This window comes from Camelina sativa, chromosome 7, assembly GCF_000633955.1.
Source record: "Camelina sativa cultivar DH55 chromosome 7, Cs, whole genome shotgun sequence".
Taxonomy (NCBI): Eukaryota; Viridiplantae; Streptophyta; class Magnoliopsida; order Brassicales; family Brassicaceae; genus Camelina; species Camelina sativa.
Genome location: NC_025691.1, coordinates 22,497,589 through 22,516,655, shown reverse-complemented (window position 1 = coordinate 22,516,655; position 19,067 = coordinate 22,497,589). Strand labels below are relative to the sequence as shown.

General features: G+C 36.0%; 2 long non-coding RNA genes across 3 annotated transcripts; both read right to left on the bottom strand.

The window, feature by feature from the left end:
* LOC104702004 lies at positions 16,019-17,855 on the bottom strand. 2 transcript variants are annotated; one of them, XR_753917.2, is made up of 5 exons: positions 17,091-17,855; positions 16,884-17,006; positions 16,669-16,799; positions 16,520-16,579; positions 16,019-16,354 (listed from the first exon to the last, which is right to left on the bottom strand). It is a non-coding gene; the product is annotated as an uncharacterized LOC104702004 (long non-coding RNA). The 2 variants fall into 2 exon arrangements; XR_753920.2 differs by lacking the exon at positions 16,884-17,006.
* On the bottom strand, positions 18,513-18,820 carry LOC104702003. Its single transcript, XR_753916.1, has 2 exons — positions 18,781-18,820; positions 18,513-18,688 (listed from the first exon to the last, which is right to left on the bottom strand). It is a non-coding gene; the product is annotated as an uncharacterized LOC104702003 (long non-coding RNA).

Sequence of the window (19,067 nt, the reverse complement as noted above, 5' to 3'; positions counted from 1 at the left end):
CCATCAAACCCCAAAATTAAAAATATCAATAAACCAAAATTAATTTTCTTTTTGGTTTTCTCTATCATCTCTGACGTGAGATTCCCCATACATAATCGTTTGCAATTGATTAAATCATGTACAACATCTAGCTCTTAAACAATGAAAGCAAGATTGTGAATCAATCAACATGGAGGAAAAATCCCAGAATTTCAAAATTTCAATTCGATATCAAAACAACAAAGCCCAAAAATCAAACTAAGGGGGTGTTATTGGATCGTGGATTTTAAAGGAATTTGATGTATTTAGAAATCAAATGCTATTCAATTGTGTATTTAAAAAAATCTATTAAAATCTAGTGTTATATAATCACACTTATTGTTTGACATATTATTGTTTGATTTTTTTTCAATCCTTTTATATAATCACACTTATTCATCAAATCTGTGTTATTTTTGATTTTTTTTTTTGTGTTCTATAATTTTTTTTCTGGGTTCATGATCTATAACTTTTTTTTTGGATTCATGATCTATAACTTTTTTTCTGGGTCCATGATCTGTAGTATTTTTTTCTGGGTTCATGATCTATAACTTTTTTTTTCAGGGTTCATGATATAATCACATTTTTTTTTTCTGGGTTCAGTGTCTGTTTCTTACTCCACAAACCCTATGTTAATTGAAGTCTTCCATGACCTGTGTAAAAGTCTTGATGTTGTTAATTTAATATGATTTTGGTGTATAACACAATTTATGGATAATTTTTTTCTTTTTTTTTCCTATAAATAACTTCAAAAAAAATCTATAACAATCACCAAAAAATATATTGTCAATGACTTTCAAATCCATGCATTAAAAATCCACACAAATACATTAGACTTTTAAATCCACTAATGTCCTGCGTTAATTAAAATCTATTAAAATTCTTAATCCAATAGCAGCCCCTAAGAAACCAACCAACGAGACACACCACCCAAACTCTCTCTCTCCTCTCTCTCTCTCTCTCTCCAAATTTCTTATTAGATTATGGGCTTCCAACTCAAAACCAATTGGTAAAGAGTGGAGAGACCCATATCTTATAGATATCACTTAAGATCCTACTCAACTTCCAATATGTGATATTGTATCCCTAATACGCCCCCTCGAGATGATGGTTTTTCTAAGCATCAATCTCGGTATGTTCGGGCATGAATCGGTGTGCCTACTATTGGACCGGACCGATTGTGGATTGGGTAGAGCATGTGCGGACGGGCTCTGATACCATATTAGATTATGGGCTTCCAACTCAAAACTAATTGGCAATGAATGGAGAGGCCCATATCTTATATATACCACTTAAAATTCTACTCAACTTCCAATGTGAGATATTGTATCCCTAATATTCCCAATTATCACGCGTTAAACAAATTTGATCGATTCAACAAATAGTGATCTCATTTCTTTGGAATTGATCTTGTGATAGAAGTTCAAGACTTCTGAATTTCAAATTCAATCGGAAACCCCAAACCCAAATTTTTTGTTTTAATTTTGTTAATTGCCAAACCCAGAAATTAAAAAAACGAGAATCAAAGAAATGAGAAACCATTGCACATTTGAAGAAGTAAAAGCAAAAAAAAAATAAAAAAAAAATTGAAAGGACTGTGTTTGAAGTAGACCATGATTCTCCTGTTCTTAGGCATGAATTCACGGATGGTGTTTTCTTGATCCTCATAACGGAAGGTAGAAGAAAAACCAGTCAAGCAGAAGAAGATATTGTATTTATATATGGGTCGGGTCTGGTTTAAAAATTGGTTTCATACCGAATTTGTGTCGGTTATTATTGGGTTTGGTTCGTAAACCATTTAAACCGAGAAAATTGGAGAAATTGATGAAAACTATCAATTCGGGGAAAAATAGGTGGAGAACTTAAGTTTGAGAGATATTTAGAACGAGGTCAAAGTTCGGGGTAGATCTGGTACGATATAATAGTTGAGGGGGAAATAAGACGTATTTTCCTATTTTTTTTTCTTATGCCAATAATTAGGTGATGAGGGTTTATATAGTGTCTCATAACCCAAAACCCAATATTAATCTCATGGATTAATATAATTGCCCAAATCCAAATTTGGTTAACCAAACCCAATTGGTTTCTCCACTAGGAGGAAAACCTAACAATAATTTGGTCTAGGAATGGCTTATCGAGGCAGAGCATGATGCTAAAACTGTTGATGCACCTTGAACGGTTATGCCAATTGGTTATCACTTTAATCTTCACATTATACAGTTTTTAATTCATTAGTTGGTGAAAATGTGCAGAGAGAAAAAAATGATTGCACTAACTTTTATCTTGCAAATGATAGTTTGGATAGAGTTGGTCTACGCCTTGCCTTCTCCATGACATCATAAAAATCTTTGATTATATTTAAACAAATAGTCATTGACTTAAACGTACGTACCAACATTTTTTTATCGTAGTACTAGTTGTATCTTGTATGATGTTGATGTATGTTACTATGTATATTGCACTGTTAAACTCCAATGTTTTGGAATTATATTGTTTGTTCCATTAAATGTATATAAAAGTAATTTTTGAGGATGTCATTTGGTTCCCGATTGTTGATTACATCTTCAGATTTTGTCACAGTTTAGTGTAATTGTTAAGCAAAGTCAACCATAAAACCATAAGTGTACGTAATATTTTTTAACAATATTTTTTTTAATTAACGATTACAAGTTTAATATTGTTAATTACGCTTCTACAATTTTTTTTTAAATATAATAAATAATTTAGATATCCTACTTATTAATTGGGAAGTACAAATATAAAACTAACCTTAATATGTGTAAAAAAATTATATTTAATTGCCACTAAAAAAACTTAATTAAGATTAAATAATTAATTAAATAAATATTTTAATTAAAAAACGAAAATAGGGGAAACATCAAATAAAATAAATTGTAGAAAAGTTAAAAAAAATCAGTTAGAATCAAAACTAATTTGTACTTACTAAAAAACTAACAGATAATTTTTTTTTTACATATTAGTTATATATTTTTTACTTACTTCACAACTATAGCAAAGATTTAACAAAGGTTTAAATAATTTTATTCTTACATACAAATGTTTTATTAACATGTTTTTAATAAATATTTTTAAAATACAAAAATTATCATATAAGCAACAAAATTTTAATTACAAACCATTATAAATAACATAATAACAAAATAAATTATTACAAATTTTCATTAAAAAAAATTCAGCCCGTGGTTTTCCGCGGAATAGTACCTAGTTTTAAGGTATTTAGATATGCAAATAAGTTAATATAATAAGAAAATCAACATCCTTAATAAATCGTCTTTATACCATTTGAGCCTTAATTTTTCACAAAAAAAAAGAAGAAAAACATAAAAATTTCATTAACTGCTTGAATTTTTGCTATAATTTCTGCAACTCATTGAAAATCCCTAAAACTGTGTCAAAATTATTTAACCATCTCCTTCAACTTCTCAGAATCGTTCTCTAGGCCACTTTTTAGTTTTTCATTCGAGAGATCTAACTGAGAGGTATTATTACATAATTTTAGAAGTAAATCTAGATGTTAAACTGCTAAATCAAGCCAAGTAGACTGGGTGTTAGAATAAGATCTGGCTATATCCAAGATCTTTGTTGTATAGATTATATTCGGTAGTTTAGATTCTCTTATACTCACTATATATATTGACATATCAATGAGACTAACTCCTCAACGGAGATTACATAGAATCTTACATGGTAACATATTTGCGACCTAAAACCTGCTCAACTTTCTAAGGTTTTAAGCCGCTCTCTCGATCATGCTCCGCTCTCTTCTCCTCTTCTTCTTCTTCTTCATTCACTTCGATCTCCTTTGATCTCTCTCTTCTATTTTCTGTTCTCATCTCCTCTCTCTCACTATGGCCACCACGTTTCCTCCAAAGAATGACAAGCCTTTCGGCATATCTCAGATCCGTGCATACATACCAATTTTCCTCGACATGGACAAACTCAGTTATGACACTTGGAGAGAGTTGTTCGATAGTCACTGCCTCACCTTTGGCGTCTTAGGCCACCTTGATGGATCCTCCCCTCCGCCGGCATCAGACAAATCTCAATGGCAGGAACATGACGGTCTCGTCAAGATGTGGATTTAAGGAACCATCTCCGAATCCATACTTGACACTGTTCTTAAAACCAAGTGTTCTGCGCGTGATCTGTGGTTGGCAATCGAGAACCTATTTCAGGATAATAAAGAGGCTCGCACTCTGCAACTTGAAAATGAACTGCGAAATCTCTCTGTTGGTGATCTCACCATTCACGAGTACTGTAAGAAACTGAAGTCTCTCTCAGATCTACTTGCTAATGTGGAATCTCCGGTACCTGAGAAAATTCTGGTCATGCATATGCTCAACGACAAGTTTGACTCCATTATAAATGTCATCAAACACAAGAGTCCCTTTCCTTCCTTCTCTGTTGCTCGATCCATGTTGATCATGGAGGAAGACCGTCTCAAGAAGATGATCCGACCTGCACCTACCAATCCACATAATCACTCTGCTCCTGACGTGTTGTACACGTCTTCTAATCCAGCCTCGCGCTACACCAACAACAACAATCGTGGTGGTAGAGGACGCGGCCGTGGTGGTAGCTACAACAACACCAACCGAAACCGCAGTTGTCGATACAACAACAGTGGTTCTAACACATGGTCCTCTACGCCTCCGCAACCATCGTGGCCATATGGGACATCGTATCCTTATCCATATGCGTATGCTCCACGACACCCTCCTCAGCCTAGCTACTATCATGGGCCACTGTAGATGTCACAGCCTTTGCATCATCACCAACAATATTCCCAGTTTGGTGGTATCCTTTGTCCTCCTCCACAACATCAAAGTGAGACACACCTTGCGAAAACAACGTCACCTCCGACTGCCACAGAGCATATCCCAACGGCTCTCGCCAATGCGTTCAACACTATGAGCCTTCAAGACCCATATGATCCGAATTAGGTGATGGATACCAGTGCAATAAGCCACGTCACCGCTCAACAAGGTACCCTTCATTCTGTTTTTAATTTGAACTCCTTACCTCTGATTAAGGTCGGTAATTGCTCTGTCGCACCTGTGGTTAAAGTTGGTCATGGGAGCATTCCTTCACCCTCTCGTTCCTTTCACTTGATAAATGTTCTTGTGTGCCCATCTATCATTAAAAATCTTATCTCTGTTCGCCGGTTTGTGACTGATAATCAATGTTCTGTTGAGTTTGACTGTAACGCCCCCGAACCGTCCTATGACCACGCATGCCAAAGGACAGCCATGGGACGCCACTATGGAAACTGCACCGAGGTGGTCTAGTTGAGGGAGGGAAGCTGCAGACTTCCCGACCGGTCCTCCCTAGCACAATTCCGCCCGCAACCGAGATTACCTAGGCTTTGCAACCCTCGCGGCCTGGTGCGTTGTGTTGGCCCGGACAAGGCTGGAACCGAACGAAACCACACGACTTAAATAAAAATAACTTTCAACTTTATTTACTTCGTAAAATAAGTTCATAAAACATTAATACGAAAATGGCGCCAGGCCTAAGGCCAAAATACGACAAATTAAATTTTACAAAACGACTTGCAAAGGCAATGCAACTCTACACCTGCTGGCCTAACGTCCAGTGCTCCCCTCTAAGGCTTTTCCCCACTAAGGTTACCTGCAAAACAAATATGGAATCTTGAGTGCTAAAACACTCAGTGAGTTCGGAAACCTAACAAGAAACCAAACCCAACCCCAACCCCAACAAGAAACACGCAACATGCAAGCTAAAAAATTACATGAGAGCCTAAGCTACAACATGCAAGACTAAGCAAACAACATGCAATGCTAAGCTATCAACATGCAAGACGAAGCTATCAACATGCAAGCAAGCAAACAACAACTACAACAATGCTAAGCTATCAACATGCAAGACGAAGCTATCAACATGCAAGCAAGCAAACAACAATTACAACAATGCTAAGCTATCAACATGCAAGACGAAGCTATCAACATGCAAGCAAGCAAACAACAACACCCAATCAGAGAAAGCAATGCAGAAGATAGTGAGCTACGCAAACTAATCTAGCAAGCAATCAAACAACCAAGCAAGCAAGCAATAAAAGCAATAAAGCAATTACACAAGCAAGCAGGCAACAACAACAACAATAAACTTGACTAAAAGAAATTAAATTCTTTAATCAAGTTTTAGTTATGGGCCCGTTATGCTTCTTCTCCTCAAGACCCTTGTGAACACCCTCGCTGCAGCCACAAAGGCACGCAACCGGAACATCATTCAAGCTACACCGTCGTGTAGACAGCTGCGGCCAGGGTAGCGAGCCCAGTAACCTCCAAGCTTTTCGTAACCAACCCTACAAACTCACGAACATGGGTTACATGAACGCGGCTGTATGTGGTACGGAATCATGAGGACAGCCATACCAAGTCTTACTACGCTAGCCGGAATTTCTCGCGACTACACGCATTAAGACCTATAACAATTGATACCTTGAGTTTTTATGGGTTTTTAGCTCATAAAATTACAAGTATCCTTACCAAATTTCAAGCTCTCCGGCACTAGAACCTGTGACGGGCATTTCACCTCGCGCACGATCTAGTCCGAGACTAACCTCTTAGCAAGCGCAATTAAACGAAAAATTCAAGCAAGAAATTCAAGTATAATGCAATTATGCTACATGCAACTTCAGAATCTAGAATAAAATCTAGAGACTAAGCTAAGCATAAAAACAACCAACATGCAATGCACACAAGAAAACATGCACAACCAACAGCCGACAAAGAAACTAGAATGAAAATTCTAGAGACTAAGGGCTAGACGCAACCTCACACCAACATGCAAGGAAACAAAGAAAACGAGACTTAACTATCTAGAATTTAATCTAGAAGAAAAGAAACGAATCTACCCCAAAACCCAACAATAATGCTTTGATTTAACTCAGAAATCCTAAGCAAAAACCAATGAAAACCCCACCTATCATGTGCCATATCACATGCATCGAAACTCACCTAGACTTGGCTGAAAGAAACGAATCTAACAGGCTTCTAGTCCTAGCTAGCAACGCGTAACGGCCTAAGCAGACGCGGCTAGCTAAACGCGGAAGAGAAAAGCTTCTAAGGAAGAATACTCTCTCCCTAACTCTCTAACTTCTCTCTAACTCTCTAACTTCTCTCTAACTTTCTTATTTTTGGTCTAAGGGTAGGATAAACGAAAATGGCTCCCTTGAGCTCTTATTTATAGTGGAAGTGTGAAGTTTGGTGAGAGCTTGCATGAATCACACTTGTTGGAATCAAAACTAACACTTGGCATAAGATTCTTTTTTCTTGGCCCCCACTTTTCTTGCATGAAAATCTATTGGCCACCTTTTAGAAAGACAAATGATTATGTCTTCCACTCTCCTTTGCATGAAAATCTATTGGCCAGCTTATAAAGAAAAAATTCCATTTGTCTCCCAGTTAGTTGCATGCATTCCCATTGGCCAATTTTAAGAAAACAAAAATTCCTTAATTTCCGGAATTTTGTTGGCCTGTCGTCGGTCATCTCTTGGCAACACTCGATCCTTCTCGACAACTCTCGGTGCTTTCTCAGACATCTTTGGCAACTCTCGGCACTTCTTCGGACATCCTCGGTAACACTCGGACCGTACCATCCTTCTCGGTACTTCTCGGTCTCTCTCGGCACTTCTTGGTCTGTACCGTCCTTCTCGGTAGTTGCCCGTACGTCTCGGCAATTTGCGATACGTCTTGGCAATACGTCTCGGTACCATCTCTCGGTACGTATCGGTACCATCTCTCGGTACATCTCAGTACCATCTCTCGGCACGTCTCGGTACCAGCTCTCGGCACTTGTCCAACACTCCTTGGTACTTGCCGGTCACTTCGGTCTTGGTTAGGCTGTCCGTCAACTCCATGATTTTTCCTCGGACATCCTCCAGGTCTTCCCCCTCATTTCTCTTCTTCTTCTCCCTGAGTTCTTTCCGATTCATTCCTTCGAACTTTTATTTTGGGATTTTTACCCATAGTGAGGGTTACTACATTGACCCTTTTGGCTTTTGTGTTAAGGATCTACCAACTCGAACTCTTCTGCTCTGGTGTAACAGTCCTGGCCCTCGGTACTCGGTGTCACCGCTTGCCAAGCAAACTCCTTTACTTGCTCTTGCAACTAGCGATGTTTGGCAAAGGCGACTGGGACATCTGAGTAACTCTTCACTTCGTCGTTTAGCATCTTCTTCATCTTCGGTTTCAAGCAATAAAGGCACCAATAGTCCTCTGTGTCACTCTTGCCAACTAGGAAAACACACAAGACTGCCATTCTTTTCTTCTACTACTATTTTTTGTTCTCCCTTTCATATTATTCACTATGATTTGTGGACCTCTCCTGTGACAACTCCTAGTGGAATAAAAAATTATTTGCTTTTTCTTGATCACTTCTCTCAAATTGTATGGGTTTATCCTCTTAAACGCAAAAGCGATGTGTACAGCAGATACCTTCACTTTACGGCTTATGTCAAAACGCAGTTCAATCGGTCCATCAAAGCGCTCCAATGCGATAATGGTGGGGAGTACAACAACCACTCCATGTTAGAGTTTCTTGCCGCTGAAGGAACAACTATACGGTTCTCTTGCGCTCACACATCGCAGCTGAACGACAAAGTAGAGCGAATGATTCGAACGATAAACAACATTGTCCGCTTCACACGTTCGTGTATTCGCTGAACATTCTCCCATCTGCGGCCATACACAATGAGGTCCCTCTTTCTCGTCTTTTCAACATTCATGTATCTTACTCTCACCTTCGTATCTTTGGTTGCCTCTATTATTTGAATCTTCTTCCGGTCACACCACACAAACTCGCACCTAGATCAACTGCTTGTGTCTTTCTTGGATATCCACATGACCATCGTGGTTATCGCTGCTTCGATCTCTCCACTCAAAAAATCATCTTTTCTAAGCATGTTATCTTTGACGAAACGGTATTCCCGTTTTCCTTAGCTCCGCAGCCAAAAGAAAAGCCACAAGCCGTGCCCTCTTTGCCACCATCACCAATCCCTCGGATAATTTCTCTTCCACCTCCTCAGACAAATTTGCAACCTCCTAATCCGGTCACTGCTCCTCCACCTCCTCCGTCAAATATACAGCCCAACCGAAACCTTTCGCACCCCAAGACCACTAGAAGCAAAAGTGGAATAACGAAACCGATACATCGTCTTAATCTCAATATATCAACGATATCTCCACTTCCCTTCTCTCATATTCAGGCTGCGAAAGATCTGAATTGGAACGGAGCCATGACCTCAGAGCATGGAGCTCAAATTAAAAACAGGACGTGGGATCTTGTTCCGCGACCAGTGGCTACTAACATTATTTGTTGTATATGGCTTTTCAGGCTCAAAGCACATGGCAATTTAGCACGTTACAAAGCTCGTCTGGTCGCCAATGGCCGTTCTCAACAGGTTGGCGTTGACTGTGATGAAACTTTCAGTCCCATGATTAAACCAACGACAATACGCGCAGTTCTTGGTGTTGCGGTTTCTCGTGTTTGGCCACTACACCAATTAGATGTAAAAAATGCATTCCTTAATGGTGATCTTGACGAGAAGGTCTACATGCATCAACCCCCTTGGTTTGTTGATCCTTTAAAACCTAGTCACGTCTGCTTGTTGCGCAACATATGCTAAACGAATTGGGTTCACGCAAAGTAAGTGTGATCAGACACTTTTTGTCTACAATCATAACAAGGAACTCGCCTATCTCCTGCTCTACATTGACGATATTTTACTCATGACGTCTTCCTCTCGCCTCCTTCACTCCATAATCTCTTCCCTCCATACCGGATTTGAAATGACGGACCTCGGCAAACTACACTACTTCCTTGGAATTGCGGTTTCACGTGATGACTATGGGTTCTTTTTGCAGCAATAATAGTACGCCACTGAGATTCTCGCTAGAGCGTCTATGTCCAACTGCAGTCCTTGTCTTACTCTGGTGGACTCTAAACCTAAGCTGCCAGCCGATGCTGGACCACCGGTTGCTGATGCAACGTTGTACCGTAGTCTTGCGGGCGCCCTCCTGTATCTCACCTTCACCCGCCCATATATCGCCTATGCAGTTCAAAAAGTCTGCCTCTACATGCATGATCCTCGTGAGGACCATTTCATCGCATTGAAACGTATTTTGCGGTATGTCAAAGGCACTCTCACTCATGGTCTTCTTATGTATTGATCTTCCGTAGACAGTCTTGTGGCATATTCAGATGCAGATTGGGCCGGTTGTTCCTACACAAGGCGTTCCACCTCTGATTACTACGTATTTCTTAGCGGCAACCTGATTTCCTGGTCTACTAAGCGCCAACAAACGACTTCCCGGTCCAGTGCCAAAGCCGAATACCGTGTCGTGGCAAACGCAGTGGACGAAACATCATGGTTACATAATCTATTTCTTGATCTTCACATACCGATGTCCAAGGCTATGATCGACTATTGACATTCATTTTGTCCGGGAACGCGTCGCTCTTGGTCAGGTTCGTGTGCTCCATGTTCCATCTGCTTACCAATATGCTGACATCTTCACTAAAGGATTGTCGTCTCCCTTGTTTCTCGACTTTTGGTCCAGCCTGAGCATTCGTCAACCTCCTGCTCTGACTGCGGGGGCGTGTTTGAATAAGATCTGACTATATCCAAGATCTTTGTTGTATAGATTATATTTGGTAGTTTAGATTCTCTTGTACTCACTATATATATATTGACATATCAATGAGACTAACTCCTCAACGAAGATTGCATAGAATCTTACACTAGGGCTAAGGATAAGCGAGTACGGGTTGGTAATCCTTCTGGAGTGTATTCTACCAAGTACGGGTATTTTATTGCTAGAAATGAGTTCTGTGCTACTTCTATGGGAGCTCATCTGGCGGGGGTGAAAAGGAAAGAGGAGATTTGGTCATTACATACAGCTCCTAAGGTGAAAATGTTCCTCTGGAAGGCGATGCATAGAGCTCTAGCCACAAGGGTACAACTGAGATCAAGGAATGTAACTGCAGAAGTTGCTTGCGGACTCTGTGTTAGATCGGAGTCTATCGTCCACTTGTTGTTCAGCTGCCCTTTTGCAGCCGCAGTTTGGGAAAAGGCACCCCTACACCCTTTTGAGTTTAATCTGGCAGATGAAAATGTCAGAGCAGGCCTAAATTTCATCAACAAACTGAAATGTCTTCCCCCTATTGGCCTTACTGCAGGTTGCTTGGCTCCATGGATATGTTGGAGTCTTTGGAAAACTAGAAATCAAAGAGTTTTCAGTGATCAATCTCTTAATGTGGATGTAGTGTTGCTAAAAGCTATCCTGGAAGCTAAGGAGTGGATGCTTGCACAAAAAAGGGAACCTTTGTCTGGAGCCAGGGTCTCTTGCCTCTCACTCTTCAGTTCTGGACTTCCGGTTGCCTCTCCTGGTTTTGCTTTGTGTAGGTCTGATGGTGCTTGGAGAGGAGATGCAAAAGCGGCTGGGCTTGGTTGGACTATAGCAAGGGCAGAGGGGATCACTTCTCATCACTCTGAGATCTGTGAACATGTTTCATCACCTCTCATGGCAGAAGCTTTGGCATGTAGAGCTGTTATTTTGGATGCGATCAGTAAGGGAGTTCTTCGTCTCCTCGTCGAATCTGATTGTCAACAACTGGTGGGGGCTATCAATACCTGAGCAGTTTTACTTGAAGTACACGGGGTCATCTCGGACATCTTCATCTCTATCCCTAGTTTCTCTTCTTTCGGTTGTCGATTTATTCCTAGAGCTGCTAATGTTGTTGCAGACTCCCTTGCGAAACAATCTTTGTCTTTGTATGTTCAAAACTGCAGTTGATTTATATTAAAGTTTGGGTGCACAAAAAAAAACTGCTAATCAGTATTTCAAATGTCCTTGCTAGTATAAATTTTTAAACTTTCTAATTCAGATGTCAAACTCTAATCTCTGTTCAAATCTCCTTGTCGCTAATAATTTTTTTAACTTGTAATCGTTAAACTCTAATCTCTACTCAAATCTCCCATTTGTAGTCTAGATTTTTTAAAGTTATCTCTGTTAGTCGGTTTACACATTCTTTAGTTACTAGGTTTTATAAATCTTTGTTAATCTCTCTTATTCTAAATTAGAATTGTTTACAAATCTGACATCTTTTTAAAATTTCTTTCTTATCTCCCTTGATTCTGTTTCAGTTTGCCGTTATCTGAAGAGCAGCAAGAGCTTGAGGAATATCACTGTTCTGGAAGGAGTTGTCATATCGGTTTCAATCTCTGCTCTAATCTCTGCGTACCAGGTTTTACACATTCCGAGACATTATTTAAGGTTTTTAACGTTTTAATGTCCCTGGGATTGATAACTTCTGAATTTTCTTGTGTTTATAGCGTATTGTACGCTGGCGAACATATGTGGATCGTTCACGTTTACCTGTGTTGCATCCTTCTCGGCTAAATGGTATGGGTTTTTTTAAAAAATAACATTGCTTATTTCACATAGTTATAATTCATAAAAAAAAAAGTTACTTTAATGAGCAGGTTTTAACACCATACCCACGTATCAACTGTAATCAGAAAGATCATTCAAAATTGTTTTAAAGGACCACTGTATTCTTGGAGAAAAGTGCCTCCTTTTTACAAACGAACATGAATTTCACTGTTTAAGATGTTCTTTGTTTTATTCTAGAAATCGTTTCTAATATTACTCATAATGTGTGATTGCTTTGCTTTTTTAGAAAAGAGTTTAATCGGGATTCTTCTATCAACTATCAAGTTGAAAAAGAGTTTAATAAGCTTGCTTCATATCACCTCAAAGGTATGATAAGCGATGCTAAGAATGGAGGAGAAAAACCATATTGGATTTGGTCTGTGCTTAGACAATTATGCAAGCACATTGAGCAACACCAAAAGCGAAATTAACTAGTGAGAAGGTTCGTGCTTCTCAAATGTTTGATTGAAATGGTTTAAGTCCACATTCACACTTAGCAGATTCAAGTTCATATGTCAAAATTGTTAAATCTTTTGCAAGTCAAAATGTTTAGATCCAACACCACTACTAGGACCATCCATCATATCTAGATATTGTGATTTCTTTTTATCTTTTGTATTGTTCAGGTTGTGTTTATCTTAAATTTGTGTTCATGTATTGACTTTGTTGTTGATGGTTTGTTTGTTTTTTTTTTTTTTTTTTTTTGTCAACCATTGGGCCACAACTGGCCGGCCCATTAGCCAAATCCCTACATTGGTAGGGAGCGAGATTCGATCCCGGGTGTGATGGTGTCTTGTGTATTAAGGACTTACCATTGGCCACTGCACTAAGATCACTTCACAGATGGTTTGTTTTTTTATGTATATATTATTGTTTCTGGTTTTATTTTTATTTTTAATGTTTTATTCTATAATTATATACTAGGTGAACCCGTGCTATAACACGGGACAAAATATTATTTAAATTTTAAATTCGTAAATTGACTAAGAATAATATTAATCCAAGTGCTGTAGAATAGGTGCGTTATTTTCATGTAATTTTTAGAAAATAAACCTAGACGTATTTACTTTGGAACATGAAACACGTCCTGTCCCGTCCCATCTCCTCACATCCCAACTCATCCCTCTCGTCTCGTCTCATCCTGTCTCATCTCACTTGTCTTGTCTCGTCCCGTATCCATCATAACTTTTCGTCTTATGTTTGTTCTCTTTTCAATTATTACTCGTTACACAATGTTTACTAAAATAGATAGGGTAAAAAATAAATATGGGATACCATTGTTCTTCTTTGAATATTTTTTTTATTTACTTAGTTAATTTCAAAACTATATAATTGTTTTCAAAAATACCAAAATTTTAAAATTGCCTGTTCCAAAATGGTTAGTAATAGTTATATGTCGCATAGTCAATCCATATCAAAATTAGTGAAAACTTGACATTTGAATTTATCTACTTATATTTTTTAATTTCTTACTTTATCTAAAATTTATGTCTCTTAAAAAATCATTCAATAGATTGGTTCTCATTATTCAAATTACCCGTTTCAATTTACATACTATTTCTCGTCTTAATACCATAATTAGACTGGATTTTTTTTCAAAATTTAATTATTGTTTCTCAAAGTATATGTACTTAATAAGTAAATTAAATTACTTCAAAACACATTGGTAAAACATATATTCAGTCAAATAATAAACCTTTTTAAGTTGTAAATTTTTAATTGTATAATATTAGAATTTTTCATAAAAAATAGTCGGCCACTCTTTTAAGGTGTTTTTTCAATATATTGGTGTATATGTAGAATACCACAACTCGTACCGAAAATAAACATGATCATCATCTTCATCACCTTGAAAATATATTTTTTTTCCAATCCATCAATAATAATCAAGCACAGCCCGTGTTTGTTGAAAATGTTGAAATAATTTTTTAATGTGGTGTTAAATCTCGTCCAATCCATTCTCATCCCATCTCTTCCCGTCTCGATCTATCCCCGTTAGAAATTTTATGTCCCATAAACCATTCTCTTTTAAATAGTTACCTATATAATAATGTTATTAATAAATTTTGGGTAAGAAATTTAGATGCAATAAATGTATTATTTATTTAAATTTAATTTATTTAGTTAGTGAAAACTATAATTCTCAAAAACTCTCAAACAATTTTTTTCAAAAACGCCCCATATTCTCAAAATACTCGCCTCAAAGTAGTTCTTTACATGTCACATAGTCAACCTTTTTTTTTTTAAATCATCTAATTACAATGTTTTATGTTATACGAATTACCCATTTATGTCTCACTTCCTGACATTTCTCATTGTAATACCGTAAATAGACTCGACTTTTAATCATAATTTTATTTTGCATGTTCAAATATGAAATTATGTGCATAAACATTAATATATTTCCGATGATATTAAGAGTATTTTTAAAACATTATATATAATATTATGATTAAAGATTTTCAATCCGTCTTTTGATTCGATTTCGGTCGAAATTATATAGTGTTTTTTGGATCTTTGATTAATAAATAAAGTTGTAAACCCAAACAGATATATAATTTCATTTTAATTGTAAAATCTAAACCCTAACAACATCATTTGTAAACCTAAACCGATATATAATTTTGTTTTAATTGTAAAATCTAAACTCTAACCACCTCATTTGTAAAACCAAACCGACATATAATTTTGTTATAATTGTAAAATCTAAACCCTAACCACCTCATTTGTAAACCCAAACCGACATGTAATTTCGTTATAATTGTAAAATCTAAACCTTAACCACCTCATTTGTAAACCCAAACCAACATAAAATTTCATATTAATTGTAATATCTAAACTCTAATCACCTCATTTAATTTTTAAACCCAAACCGACACATAATTTCGTTCTAATTGTAAAATCTAAACCATAATTCTCATTTATAAACCAAACCGATATATATCCTCTTTTAGTTCTAAAATCTAAACAAAGAAAATATTTAACTTTTTTTTAATTGAAAATATATAGAATTTATTTTGCTTTTTAATTTATTTTTTAAATAAAATGTTATTTTAGATGATTGATTAACTTAAAAGAATGAGATGAATAGAAAGGTTCACCCCTAGAGGTGAACTTAATGTTTTTCTTTTTTAAAATGCCCCAATCTTAATTAATGAGAATCTCATTAATTAGAATTATTTTTAATAATAGTTGCTTATGAACAAAGCTAACAGATCACTAAACTTATCCCGTACGCATATTATTATAAAAAATGTACGTGGTTTGGTTTTCTAACAATTTTTTTTTTTTTCATAAGCTTTTAAAAAAGTAACTTTCTGGTTATGAATTGTGTCCTCCCCAGTAGTAAGAATAGTGCAAGGTTGCTTTGTTGTATCAGATTAGTACTAATTAATATGGTTTGTTTTTCTACCATATTAATTTGTTTAAGCTTCTGTGGTGAAAGAAAAACACATAGCAGAGATGTTATCTACCACAGTGACAATTCTCTAAAATTCAATTAGTGTGCTGCAATTAAACAAACCTCAACTTACCCAACAACTAAGATCTTAATAGAAACAAATGATGTACAGATTCAGATTAGAAACACATTTACCTTGATTCTTGCTACTGTTAGTTAGAAAAAAGAATACAAAGAAATAAAATCTGATGAAAGAGAGTATACAAAAAAAATGATTATTCAAATGAAGCATACCACCGATCACATATCTTTCAGTGAAACCCATGGCTCTTATGACGCTTGTCCTCTATATATGCGTAGTGGACAAACTCGTATAGTTTTCCCGTGATGTTCGAATAATTTCTTTAGACGTTGTTGTAATTCTCTTCAAAAGCTCTTTCATTTACAATGCCTTGACCTGCATTCATTCCACACAGCACAAGTTGAAGTGAGTGAGAAAGGTAAGTTTTGAATATCTACCAAAAATTCACTTACACCAGTTAGAACCAAACGTAACATGAGATGAAAGTTACAGAAATAAGAATACTATGGGTGAAACTCATCCAAGTTGCAGGAGACAAACCTTTGGGAGCTCGACATTTTGCAGACATGGACCAATTCCATTCAAAACTCAGTCCAATTTCTAGGAACAATACCAAGAAAGAGACTTTATTAATTTTGAGAAACAATACTTTATTAATTTTTAGCAACATTGAATTGGTTCTCACATACCTCCCTACGAATCTTCACTCTTGTTCATTTTCTCATGCCCAAACCCTTACACATGTTACGGTGAGACTTCTTTTCTTATGTAGCTAGCTTCTGCACGTCCAATCTCTGTTTCCGCTCTATGTACCATCTTTCTACATGCGTTAAGTGATAATTAATAACAATTATACATTGGAATCAACAGACAATGAAATTGTATTAAAATTCAATTACTAAACTGAAAAAGATATATATGAGTTCTTCTTCATCAGATATTCAGATGAGAAGTTTTCGCGCTTTTTCCCCGGTCTAAAGTAGTTCTTCCAACGTAGTCTACAGCTTTTCAATACACATCTTGAGCCCTTTATGTGTGTGCAAAATACTATTATTGTACGTCGAAGATGTAATTATACACAGAAAGATGGAATAGATAGATAGATTCGTACCAGCTTTGTTTGGGAGAGTGCTCCACTTGCCTTCACCATGAGTGGTGATGTAATCTCTTGGATTTGTCTTCATGATCAGTCCAAGCTCGTCTATTTAACTTCATCAAACGTTCACGTGAAATGACATATCTTGTAACCAATCAACCAATCATGAAATCATATAAACATAAACCATTGTTCTAATGTTCAATTATAAATATATATTCAATTATCACTCATATATTCTGGGAAAACAAAACATGTAACTTAGAAAACAGAGCGTACAACTTATATAACCAAATTCTACAATTACTTAAATAAAACATACAATCTATAACAAACCAAGCTTTAGACAATCATAATCTGCAAATTTAATTAATCAGAACCTAAAGGATAAACCAAAGGGACCAGGCGAATGTACTAATGATAGGTAAGAAGCAGCCGACCAACTGGTGTTCCCTTGGTTAAGCAATTTGGGATCCCTAGAAAAGTCATCGCCATGGCTCCTCCACCACATAGCCAGTTCATGATCCTTTTGCAACACTTTTAAGTATTCTTGTTGAGTATATAACTAAATTAAATCAAGAAAATTGAGACTAAACCTAAGTATACCAACCAAACCTAGGAGTCAAGTCTATAACATACAATGAGTGTATGAGATTAATCTACATGTGAATCATTGCTAACGGCTGTTACTTTTGGCTGTACAGACTTTGACTTTAAAATTTTAGCTGCGGAGAATTTGGTTGTAGATGCTTTGACTGTAAAAACTTTAACTGTTAAAATTTGATTGTTTACCAACAACTTTTAAGGTTGTAGCTGTTATTTTTATTATTATTATTTAATAATAATGAATATATATTATGTCAAAAATTAACTCATATATCACTTTAATGACAAATTAAATTATATTAATGATAAATTAAAATTCTAAAAAAATATAAGTCAATCTAATATGTGATTTTGTTTGAAAACTAATTAAAAATAAACAACTATAAGAATAAGAAATAAATAACTGAAGTTAGAGACATCAATTTATTAAGGTATTAAAATTTGAAATAATGCAAAATAGAAAATGCATTGAGTAGTTATATGAGCAGTCAAATATCCATTTACCACTAATCAAGGTATTTTTTGAATGTTATTCTATTATTAATGATAAATTTCATAAACTCTTTTATATTATTATTAGTGATGATGATGAAAAAATAAAATTTATTATTGAAATGGATCTTAAAAGAAAGAGAAAAAATGAGAATAATTAATTTATAAAAATAAAATATGTAAAAAATATATATAAACTTTTGGATAGCTTTTAAATATAAAAGAAAAAAAAAATGCTTTTAAAATTGTTTAGTTTTTAAAGCATGGGTTACGAAGCTTTAAAAAAATGGGAAAACAAGAAAGATAAAAAAATAAGTGGCTTTCAAAGCTTTTAAAAAATAAAAGCAAAAAATGTTTTTTTAAAGTCTTAAAAATGTTGTAACAATCAGGGCTAAGTCCTAGGAGTCCCAATAACACCACCACCTTCATCTTCTTGTTGCGTAGATCCGCCATTGTTGGTGCATGATTTAGAAGATCGTGCTGATGACCAGAGATAAGAGAAGAATCCAAAGCCACTACACATCAAGATTCAGAAACAAAATATCAATTAATCATCAAACATATACTTCAAATATAAACTTAATTAAAAGAGAAAATAAATTATAACCTTAGCATAGCGGAAATTCTTTTCCTTCTTCTCTTTCTCTGCATCTCTTCGACTTCGTCGACAAAAAGGAAAAAAAAAACTTGAAATCCATTTGGGAGAGACGGCGAGAGAGAGAGCAGAGGCGAAGGAAAAACAAAATTTAGGTTTAGTCAATGAACGATTATGATTTATTCTCAAGAAAATAGTGAACGGCTGAGATTAGAAACTGAAACCGGGTCATATTACTGGGTAAAAAGGATTCGCGTGTTTATTCGAATAGAAAAACGATTAAATGATGATTTTAACCC